This window comes from Theobroma cacao, chromosome 5, assembly GCF_000208745.1.
Source record: "Theobroma cacao cultivar B97-61/B2 chromosome 5, Criollo_cocoa_genome_V2, whole genome shotgun sequence".
In the NCBI taxonomy this organism is placed as follows: Eukaryota; Viridiplantae; Streptophyta; class Magnoliopsida; order Malvales; family Malvaceae; genus Theobroma; species Theobroma cacao.
The window spans coordinates 12,306,338-12,316,561 of NC_030854.1; the positions used below are offsets into that span (position 1 = coordinate 12,306,338).

At 35.9% G+C, this 10,224-nt stretch overlaps 1 long non-coding RNA gene across 1 annotated transcript; it reads right to left on the reverse strand.

The window, feature by feature from the left end:
* LOC108662133 lies at positions 872–9,492 on the reverse strand. Its single transcript, XR_001927915.1, has 3 exons — positions 9,453–9,492; positions 3,509–3,582; positions 872–1,127 (listed from the first exon to the last, which is right to left on the reverse strand). It is a non-coding gene; the product is annotated as an uncharacterized LOC108662133 (long non-coding RNA).

Consider the following 10,224-nt stretch of genomic DNA (forward strand, 5'->3'; position numbering starts at 1 on the left):
GGATCCTCGTCGCCTTGATCCAAGCACATCGACGGATCCTCTTCCGGGTCCTCCTCTTCCTTTCGAGATTTTCTCCTTTGTTTCTCAATCCAAGCTTACTGTATTCTCCTGCATTCCTTGCTACTTACAGGTGCGGCACCTATTCCACATCCAGGAGGAAAGTGTCGAATAACTGACACCTTCCTAGGATGAATATCTCCCCTTGAAATTGCCTTCCTCATCCATTCTCTATGCCACTCCTCAGATTGTTTCAAAAGGAAATTTCTTACAGTTTTCGGAGTATCGAAGCTATCCTCACTTTCAAGACTCTCACTACTCTTGAAGCTTTCTTTATTACAAAACCATTCTGCTAAGTTTGAAGGAATCCTGTCATTAAGAATTCAGGATGGACCACCTTTCAGATTACCTGGATCAAGGCCCCATTGGCTCCTAGCAGTGGAATCTAATGATCCCTTGCTAGCACTATGAGGGGCACCGGGACTACCACCTCTCCTAAACATGGCACTTATAATAAGCAAACCTCCAAACCTATAAGCAACCAAGTATAAATTACTTAGCCATTTATAACGCATACGAACAGGTAGGGTTCTAATGATGTAAGGGCCCATGTAGGCTTTTATCCTTGACTTGCATTACGCACCCACAATGCAAAGACAAGACTTTACACGAACTCCAACAACTTCGCTGACCACACAGGAATACCTAGGACTCAACTAAACCTAGAGCTTTGATACCACCTCTGTCACAGCCCAGTTCCCGGACCATGACCGGCGCAAGGACCTAATAGGCATAGCCCACTAGGCCCAAGCAACCCTCTCAATATGCACTAGTATATTAACCCATCTATCTAGCATATTTCTTTAAGAATAAACTTAATAGTATTCAAATGTCGATTTCTCCAACGCAACTTATAAAACCTAAGTGAATGCTCACATTAGCATCATAATTCAAATCATACATAGATAGTTTGTCAATATATCTTTACAATTTACATTAAACATATACAAAGACTTTGACCATCAGTGGAGTGGCTCTGGATGGGAGATGTGACTACTGAGTGTCAAGATACCTACCCAAAAGATGGGGGTACGCGGACACCTCAATCTACGTATCAACCACCACTGAATCTGAAAATATGAAGTTGAAAACATGAGTATAAACTCAGTGAGTGAACATAGGAAGGGAACAAGCAACGTTAAGGAAGGTTTTAAAAAAAATCATGATGCGTTTAAGTTCAAAACAATGCAGTTTAGCTTAACGCTTATTAAAAACCCCTCATTTCAAATCTTGATCTTTTAGTCACTTAATAACGAAAGACTCATGAACAACAAAGAAGTTGAGAAGTGAAAGCTTTAGTAAACTTCAAGTAAGTCAAACATAATAGATTGACTGTCATCGCAGCAAAAAAGCATTTTTTCTGCATCGAGATTCTAGCCATATAAAATCCAAGGGGTATTCAATGCCATTGGGAAAATCCACTCACGCCACGTTGTAAATTAAATTGAACACATTGACAATACTCAAGTTATCAATAGTTAATCATATTTTAAATCCAAACATATCTATATAGTAATCATGTATATATATATAAGCACATACACCTCCATCACATCACCTAGGCCATATGCATCGTTACCGGCATGTGCACTGCCCACTTCGCACATGTACAGTAGTAATTATCGCAACATCGTCATTCAACCGACATGTGCACTGTTCACTCCGTACATGCACGGTTGTAACTATCAAAACCTCATCATTCAACAGGCATGTGCACTGCCCACTCCGCACATGCACGGTTACATCCATTATACAAAATTACTTTGCTTAACAATACACATCATATATCTTTACATACATATCAGCATCATATACAGGTATATAGTTTAATTACAACCATGTTCCACGTCACAAAGACATTTCACTAAAAGCTTGTTCCCATGCATTTTGCAGAAAAAACAATTTAAACAGTTCAAGTAATTCAATCGAACATATGTGTCACGACCCAAATTTCGGGCCATGACAAGCGCATGGGCTCAATGGACGTAGTTCACTAAGCCCAAGCAAGCCTATTAATATGACCTATTCACCATTCCATCAAAATTGCTAAGTCACATTTTATAACTTGAATCAAAATAATACTAAGCATTGCCAACTCATAGTGGCATACAAATCAAATGTACATATATTGTGTAAACGTACAATTTAATAATTTACATCACTTGTACATGTTTACAACAAAAGGACTATGGGTTTCCAGCGGAGTGACCACAGTGAAGGTGTAGCTACTGAATGCCATTGATACCGATCAAAGGTACAAGTCTACAAGGACACCTTGACCTAGTTACCAACTGCCTCATGATTTGAAAACATGAAGTTGAAAACGGTGAGTATAAACCTAGTGAGTGAACCAGAAAGGGAACAAGCATACCATAAGGAATGTTTAACGAAATCATGATGTATTTATTTTTCAAAACAATGCAATTTGTTTTACTTCTTATTAAAAACCCCTCATGTAAACCCCACAAGAGTAAATCACTTTATGAAAAGGGTTCATGCTCAACAAAGGATTTGGAGAGTGAAAACTTTAATAACATTCATACGAATCAGGTCAAAAAAATGATTGGTCCTCACTGCAGCGAGAATTTCTTTCCGCTGTAGCGACACTTGATTTAAATTGTCAACTAACTGAGGGTTTCTTAACTGGCCGATGATTTCTCACCAAACCTCTTCATTTTAAACTTAATTCATTTATTCCTTAATGTTGGAAGTCCATGCTCAACTATGGTACCAAAGAAATGAAAAATAGGGTAGCAACCGAACCAAATGAGGAGCAAAACAAAAAGTTTTTAGCTGCAGTGAGATTCAATCTCGCTTCAACGAAATTTTTGGTCTCAAAATAGAAAGTTTCTCCCTGCAGCGAGAAGCTACAATAACATTCTCGCTGCAGTGAGATTCCGACCAGCACCACCCCTCCAAACCCAAGAGTTTCTCGTTGGGACGAGAAACAGAGCAACAGCAAAAAAATTCCATTCCCTTCAAGAAAAAGCCATCCTGCTGTGTTAACCAAACAACATGAAACACATATAAATTCCCAAAATTACTAGTTAAATTCTCACAGTTTGCATTACAACCATATACCATATATGTATATATATATCAATCATCATGCACACCCTCCCATCATCATCAGCTCATATGCATCGGCTTATTTGCACTCCCACTCGCACATAACTGGGTCAATATCAGCTTATGCGCACTCCCACTCACACATAGCCGGGTCAACATCGGCTTATGCACACTCCTACTCGCACATAGCCGGGTCAATATCATTACACAACATTATATATATATATATCAACATAATGTAGTAATACAACAATCCATAACAGCCACATGTCACACATAGAGACAATTTATCAAAGGCTTGTTCCCAAGGCACCTGTTTTAAGAAAGATTGAATAAATCATTCACATTCCCAAAACTATTTTTGAAATGCAAGTTCACTCACCGGTATCTTGTTGAACCTTTTGTCGACTCTACTTCTCTAATTGTCCACATGGGGCGATGGGGCTTCGTTGGAACCTATTATCACATTAGCATCACCATTAATTCAAGCCACACACTTATAAATTCTAAAAGCTTTTTCTTAGCTAGATTCAATGGCCATTTAAATGGCTATCTATTCTTGCTACCCTTATCACTCTAAAATGAATGAACAACCCCAACTACCAATTCACCCCCAAATCTAAACACTAATCATTCTTAACATTAAAATCAACTTTAGTTTGCTACTCACCTTAATAGCTTTGTAACCTTGAAATTCTTTGCAATAATTCCCAAGCTATTATTAGGGCTTTCTTTCTCTTTCTCTCTCTAAACACTAGCTAGTGAGAGAAAGTATGAAAGTGGGATTTTTCAAGGGTTTTAAAGTGAGAAAGTGAACGAGCACAAGGGTTCTAGTCAAAATGGCACAAAGGTATGAAAATTTGAGCTAGAGAGAGAAAGTTATGCAAGTTTCATACCAAGCTTCCATGGAGGATGGAAGTTGTGAGACCCCAACCTCTATAGGCTTGTAACTAAGCATAGATGTAATAACACGAGTTAGAGGTAGTTTCGTCCTTTCTTCTAATAGCTCTCAGAAGAAACTTTTATGATATTTTAAGGTCTAAATAGGCATAAGACCGCATATATGATGTGTAATGATGAAAACACGAAGAAAACTAGAAATGACAATAATTTTCATAATAGGGGCAAAATAGTCATTTTTCACCTCGGGTCAAAATTTTTCAAGTTTCACAAACCCGAGCATGTCTAGACCATTATGGACCTTGTCCTAGTGTCAAAAGAGTAAAAAGATTTCATATAGGGGTGGAGAAGGACAAGCTAATTTACTAAGGGCATTTTCGTAATTTTTAAGGGAGTGGATAAGCTTAGGCTATAAATATCTTCTCCTTCTAGCAACTTCTTGAATTTCCTGTAGTTTCTTCTTCTTCTTCTCTTCCCATCTCACGTTGCTTCCATCCTCCATGGAAGCTTGATATGGAGATTGCATAATTTTCTCTCTCTAGCTCTAGTTTTCATACCTTTGTGCCCTTTTGACTAGAAGCCTTGTAGTCTTTCTCTCTTTCACTTTAAAACCCTTGAAAAATCCTACTTGATACTTTCTCTCACTAGCTAAGTGTTTAGAGAGAGAAAAAGAAAGAAAGCCCTATAATAAGCTTGGGAATTGTTGGAAAGAATTTCAAAGTTACAAAGCTATCAAGGTGACTAGTAAATTAGAATTGAGTTTTAAGTGTTGATAATGGTTAGTGATTGATTTGTAAGTTTATTGTTGAGATTGTGTATTGACTCTAATGTGATTAGGTAGTGAACATAGATAGCCATTTAAAATGGTAATTGAAAGCTAGTTAAGAGATAGCTTTTAGGGTTTATAGTGTGTGTATTAACATAATACTAATGCTAATGTGAATCTGGGTTCTAACGAAGCCCTATTACCCCAATTGGATCATTAGGGGAATTAGAGTCAGCTAAAGGCTCAACAATATACCGGTGAGTGAACTGGATTACAAATTCGTTTTGGGGAATGTGATTGTTTGTACAAAGCGTTCGAATGATTTTATACAACTTTCTTAAAAATGAGTGCTTTGGGAATAAGCTTTTGAGAAATGAGTTATGTTGTGATATGTGGCTATTATGGATTCCTATACTGCTACATTATGTTGATATATGTATATACGTATGAATATATTGTTGTGTAATTATATGGACTTGGTAATGTGTGAGTAGGGAGTGCACATAAGCCGATGATGACCCGGTTATGTGCGAGTAGGGAATGCACATAAACCGGTGATGACTTAGCCATGTGCGAGTAAGGAGTGCGCATAAGCTGGTGATGATGGGATGGTGTGCATGATGATGATGGGTATATGTATATATATATATACATACGTAAACATGTATTTTATAAGAAATTTATGAGTAATGGTATATGGTTGTAATGTATGTGAAATTCGGTATGTTAAACTTTGGGAAGTTGTTATGTGTTTCTTATTGGTTTTGGACATTTCAGTACGGCGGATTTCTTTGGGAGGAAGGGAAATTTTTCATAGGTGCCCTATTTCTCGCTGCAGCGAGAATCAAGAAACTCTCAGGTTTTTGGAGGGTGGCTGGCTGAAAATAAACTACAGCGAGAAAATACTATAGCATTCTCGCTGCAGCAAGATTCATTCTCACTGCAGCGAAAAACTTTTTGTTTTGTCTCACATCTTGATCAATTGTTGCCCTATTTTCCACTTCTTTGATACCAGTTAAGAAACCCTCAACTAGATGATAATTTAAGTCAAGTGTCATTGCAGTGAAAAAGCATTCTCCCTGCAATGAGAATCGGTCATTTATTTGACTTGATTCGCATGAATGCTATTAAAGTTTTCATTCTCCAAAACCTTTGTTGAGCATGGACTCTTTTCAACAACTGATTTTTCTCATGTGGGGTTTACATGAGGGGTTTAATAAGAACTCAAATAAATTGCATTGTTTTGAAAAATGAATGCATGATGATTTCGTTAAACATTCCTTATGGTATGCTTGTTCCCTTCTTCTTCACTCACTGGGTTTATACTCACCATTTTCAACTTCATGATTTCAAATCACGAAGTAGTTGGTAACTAGGTCAAGGTGTCCTTGTAGGCTCGACTATTGGTAGGTGTCTCGACATTCAGAAGCTGTACATTCGTTGAGTTTCTTTGCTGGATATCGAGTCTCTTTTTGATATGTATAGACAAACTTAATGTAAATTATTAAAATACATGTTGTAGACAATGTATGTATATTTTAAATGAGTAATGCCAGTACGAGTTGGCAATGTCTATCACTATTTTGATTCAAAGTTATGAAATGTGACTTAGCAATATTTGATGGAATGATGAGTAGGATAAATAGATAAGAGATATCTATAACCCATGCTTATCCACTCCACTTAAATTACTAAAATGCCTTTCCACAAATTGGCTTGTTCTCCTCCAACCCTTTATGCAAATCTTTTTACTCCTTTGACACTGGCACAAGGTCCATAATGGTCTAGAAATGCTCAGGTTCATGAAAACTTAAAAATTCTAACCCAATGTGAAAAATGACCATTTTGCCCCTAACATGAAAATCATCAAAATATTTATTTCCTTGTCATTTTACCCATATTTTCATCATTCATTTATGCTTTAGGCCTTAATATTGTTTAAAACTTACTTTTAGGGGCTTACTAAAGAAATGACGAAATTACCCCTGATCAGGGACATCGCGTGTACTTCTATCTACGAGTCTATAAAGGTCAAGGTCTCACAATATTTACATCTACCCAAAACATTTTAGTGCAAGTTCAATAACTTTATGATAGTGGGATGTTACATCGCTATTAGTTCAAAGGTGTATCTAGCTTTTTCTACTTGCCAGTTGCTCGTTAGTCCCTCCGGCACGCCACCACAGTATTCTACCTTTACTTTAACACATTCTAGCAATAATCCAAACTCAATACATTTAGTACATCAATCCCACCTCTGTTTCTCACCCTATCATGAAATCATATTCAATTAACTCACATCATAAGGCATTTTTACTAAAATTACATATATTCGTTGCTTATGTAATTCCTTAAATTATAACATCGACAACTTATTTATAATGTCCCGTACCTACTTCAACCTTTTAATTAACTTCTGCCCAAATCCAACTTATTTTTTGTCACGACTCGGTACTCCCCTCGAGCCTGTGACAACTGCCTCGTTGTCCCGATCGACACTCATTACCTAGAATGTCAACCGGAACCCCGTAAGGCTTTAATATCAGTTTCTCTTTTCCTCGGTGAGCAACCGTTACCAAATATCATGTTCTAAAAGAATTTAAGCTATTTCCAACTGAAATCAATAAAAAAAATTATTTTTGTCTCAGAGGGGCATTTTGGTCATTTTTCTTTAAAAGTTTCGAAACCAGTTAAAAATGTAATATGCAAGTATAAAACACATAATTCATAATCAAAAATAAATTTAAACGTCTAAAACTTTCATTTAAAATGAAATTATAACTATTTGAATATAATAAAGATATAGAAGAAAATATTCAATTTTCTCATAAAACAATATTTTTAGAACACTGCATAATTAATTTTTACAGTGAAAAAGCAAAATAAATTCATATATATTGTAATACAGATAACCAAAGTATAAAATTAAATTTGCAGTGACACGTGGGCCCACAAACGACCAAAGGTATCTAGAGAGATAAACCTACATATTTTGAGGATGCTAGTCCAATTGTAATCCTTGATGAAATGAGTTATCTACCGACTATCCTGAGCCTGAAAGGGGTGGAAAGGAGGGTGGTGAGATTATATAATTCCAGTGAGTAAACAAATATCATTTAAAATATCTAAAGGTGAGTAAAAGGAGACAATTAAAACATTTCATCAAACTGTAATTTATCATTTTTCAACTTATTTCAACCAAATGAAATCAATTTATTTAAATCAAGTAATCAGTATGGCTTATGAATTGCTTAAAAAGCTTGGCTCATGCCAAAAATTATTATGATACTAAGTTATCTGGGAAACCTTGGTCGAGGGCTATCCCAACTGAGTCTGCCAAGGCTATTAGAAAGTCATGTACGCATAAATCATGTTTTTATTTTGAAAACATAGTCGTTCCTTGGCGTTGGCTGAGTTCCCCCTCACGTGGTGGTTTGGAGTGAAGTGAACTCTAAAAGTTATACCTCGGGAGTTACCCTACTTGCCTCTCCAACCGAGGTAAAATATAACGGGGTTTACCGTGCCCCTCTAATAGGCTAGTCCACGAAAACCCGCATACTGCAGCAAGTTAAACCCACCATACAATAAAATTTTGACAGCATGACAGGGCTAATATTTTACTACCCAGCCTGCAAGGGTAAAATAAAACAATGCATACAATTCATAAAACACAGCCCAACCAATCATGCCAACACAATAACAATATAACATAAGCCATCAATTTTCAATCATAAAATTTACAACATACTAGTGGTCTCCAATTACTCTATTTTCAAAATCGTTATTTCGTTTCAAGACAATTTATAAAATATTTTCATTTAAACTCATTTTTGTTTATAAAACCTAAAATTTACCATTTGAACTCATTTTCATAAAATTCACCAAAATCGAATCAAAACATACTTTAGATAATTAAAATGATGATAAGGTTACTCACTATTTCAGAAGTCGAATTTCTAAAGTACTCTGATTATCGATCCTCGAGTATCATTTCCTTGCCCTTGTCGGAGGACTCACCACCTTGACACAGTACAAAATCAAGAAACTTACTACATTGGTAATAAATTGAAATTAAACTAATTGAAACTACTAATGCATGATAGGGAATGCAAAAATGCACTGGTAACTATGTAAACCCGGTATTGGCCTAATTCGTCTTATCACCCGATTAAATTACTAACACGTCCAATTTAATCCCAAATTACTCCATTTCTTTTCTAATACCTCAATTCACCAAACATTATTCAAATAACACCAATTTCAGCATCAAAACCCTCCCATTTCTTCATGGAAAAATTCGGCCATTACAGTGCACTAACACCGTGATTTTTCCTACTTAATTTTCTCACCATTATTCATCATTTTCTAAGCCATTTCTCTTGAAATAATAATACTCCATCACCCACACACATCAAGGAAGATTCTACCAATGAAGATTCATGGGGAAAATGGATTCTTTTCTTGTTGTTTTGCTTCGAAATATGCTAAACTAACTAAAAACACTAACATATTTTAAAATCAAATCAATCCAACATCTTTTTCTCTTCATACCCATTTTGACCAGCCATGAATTCATCATGAAAACATGTAATTTAACCATGAAAAATAAGGAGAAATGCATGGGAAAGGTAGATAACAAGTCAAAATCAAGAAATTTTACCTTTGATTGCTTGATTACTTGAAATCCACCAATATTCCTTTGAATTTTCCCACCTAGGGTTCTTGTTTTTCTTTTCTCCCTTTGTTCTTGCTTTGCTCTTGGTTTGGTCGGCCATATGAAGAAAATGGGCTGATTTTATGCTAAATTTAAAGCTAAATAATAAATGGGTATAAACTTGACACATGTCACCCTATTATTGGTCCATGTGTCATTTCTTAACTATTAAGCTTTCTCTCTCTACCATATAAATTCCTTCAATTATCCATGATAATATTGGGTAAAATCCATGTGCTGGACAAGTGTTGGTGTGTAAAATTATAATTTTGCCCTTGGGGTGGCAAAATTACCATTTTACCCTTATGCTCCGAAAAATACCGGGATTTCAATTTTTCACTTATCAACCTCAAATCATACTCCAATAAGTCAACTATGATCAAAATCTTTGAAAACAATTCCCATTTTATCCTCGAGTGGCAAAATTATCATTTTACCCCTAGATAGTGAAATTTTTTATTTTACTCCAAATTAATCATGGAACTCCGAATCACCATTCTAAGTCATTCTGGGACTTTAAAATTTTCAATTTCACCCTAAAATCTCTATTTGATCTAGTTCGAGGCTTAAATTAACTTTGTTGTACCTCTAGGTACAATACTGGCTTTTGTTGATTTTTCAGGGCTCACCTAGTATGTAAACATTCAGTCAATCACATGCATGTCATGACAAGTATTTTATAGAGTCAAGCTTGACATCTTCTCCCCTACTTGGATCA